The 1,942-nt window shown below is 31.3% G+C and overlaps 1 non-coding gene across 1 annotated transcript; it reads right to left on the bottom strand.

The window, feature by feature from the left end:
- Positions 1-360: 360 nt before the first annotated feature.
- LOC121149354 lies at positions 361-465 on the bottom strand. Its single transcript, XR_005882642.1, has one exon. It is a non-coding gene; the product is annotated as a U6 spliceosomal RNA (small nuclear RNA).
- Between the last annotated feature and the right edge of the window lie 1,477 nt (positions 466-1,942).

Here is a 1,942-nt window from a genome sequence, read left to right as displayed (position 1 = left end):
AGCAATGTAAAAAAATTTACCTTTAACATCTCAATCTTTAAACTCATACATATTTTGTAATCACCCTAAGTGAGGTCTGTGGTACATTGTTAAGTATTATTGTGAGAGTCATTGTTACTACCTTGCTTGAGTTTCACTTTTAAGCTTTTACACTTAAGTGTAATTTTTATGTGAAGCTCTCAGTAGAAAAATCCTTAGTGTGTTGAGGCAGTTTCCTTAATTTGTGTTGGAAGTTTTTTTTATCATGAAAGTTGTTAAATTCTACATATTAAGGAGAAAGTGAACCTAATCTTATGTTGGGTTTTGTCAATATGTTTCTGGCTTTGTTAAACCCAATTTCCAATAAAAACTTGGTAAAAGTTATCTTTGGAACACTTCATGAATTTGTGCATCACCCTTGCACAGGGGCCAAGCTAATCTTCTCTGTATCATTCCAATTTTAATATATGTGCTGCTGAAGAGAACATGACTACATGGTTCTTGAAGTTAAGGAATATTTATTTGGTAATACATGTATATGCTGGTCAGTATTTAACAGTATTGATTTTAAGACATTGTGAACTAATATTTTTGCTTTTTAAAAAGGTAGTGTTAAATGCTCAGAGTATTATTGAAATTGAAATATCTACTTTTGGTGTAACAGGCTGAAACTTTGATTTTATCATCTGTGGTGATGAGTGAGACTGTCCATGGTTTCATTGTTTGTTTTGCCCTACACTGGCTTTGCATAATTACTGTGCTATCCATAATGAAAGAAGCAAATAGCCATTCCATTATTCAGTCCATGGAGTAGCTTATATAAGAAAAAGTTATTTAAGCCACGGGAAACTGCTTTCTTTCGTATAAGACACTTTTTTTTTTTTACTATCAAAAGGATTTATTTAAATGGAACTAACAATTTAACATTATTTAACTTTTCTTGAACTCATTTTCAAAATGCATATATTCCTTCAAATATTTTTCTTTATGTATATTTTTCAAATTATTTGATATATTTACACTATGGGTTTTCTGTAATTTCCCAAAGGTATTTTCTATTTAAATCCTAACATTGTTTGTGTCTTTCCTTTTTCCTTGACAGTCTTATCAAAGTTATGCACAGGTTGTGTAGTATTCATTAAATTATTTTCTTTTTTTTAATGATTTACTTAGTGTATATCTTCCATTTTTATTCATTACAAAGGAGAAATTGTTGTATATACATATAGTAGTTTCTTAAGCATCTACACTAGAAAGGATTGTATGTGTATTGTGATTGCTGACAAGTTGATCTAATAACATTTTGGTATTTTTTAAAATATATTTTATTTTGAATTTTTAATTATGTGGTACAATTTTGTATAGCCTAGGATTCCCCTGCAAACTCCCACCCCTGAAAGATTTTCCCCATTTTACTATAATGGTGTAGTTCTTCATAATGAATCATAATTCTATCAGTCTCTTATTCAAGTGTACCCTGACATTGTTGGTACAGACAATGTCAGACAGCCCAAAATCCCATTGTCATGACTAGTATTTTAAAGAATAATTTCTAGTTGTATTGATTATCATTACTGTTCTTTAAAACTATGTTCATTTTTCTTTTTAAACATTTTTATAATTATTTTTAAGTTTGTAAATTTATTTGAAAGGGAGAGAGAGAGACAGAGATCTACCATCCCCTGCTTCCCTTCCTAAAAGACTGAAAAACTACAGTCAGGCTTGTCCAAAAACAGCAGCCAGGAGCCTCCTCCTGGTCTCCCATGTGGGTATCAGGAATTCAAAAAAAGCACCTAATGTAAGAAGGGAAACTTAGGACTGACTCTCAGCTCTGTCACTGGTTGGGTAGGTTGTCAGCAGTGTTCCTAAACCAATGGATTTCTCTCTCTCTTAAAAGGTTTTTTTTTTTTTTTTGCATATTTGAAAAGCAGAATTTCAGAAAGAGAGGAGTGAGAGGAAAAGG

Source organism: Ochotona curzoniae, unplaced genomic scaffold (genome assembly GCF_017591425.1).
Source record: "Ochotona curzoniae isolate NIBS_2020 unplaced genomic scaffold, NIBS_Ocur_1.0 contig_1942, whole genome shotgun sequence".
NCBI classification, from domain to species: domain Eukaryota; kingdom Metazoa; phylum Chordata; class Mammalia; order Lagomorpha; family Ochotonidae; genus Ochotona; species Ochotona curzoniae.
Note: the sequence above shows the minus strand (reverse complement) of the source record. Positions and strands in the feature narration are given on the sequence as shown.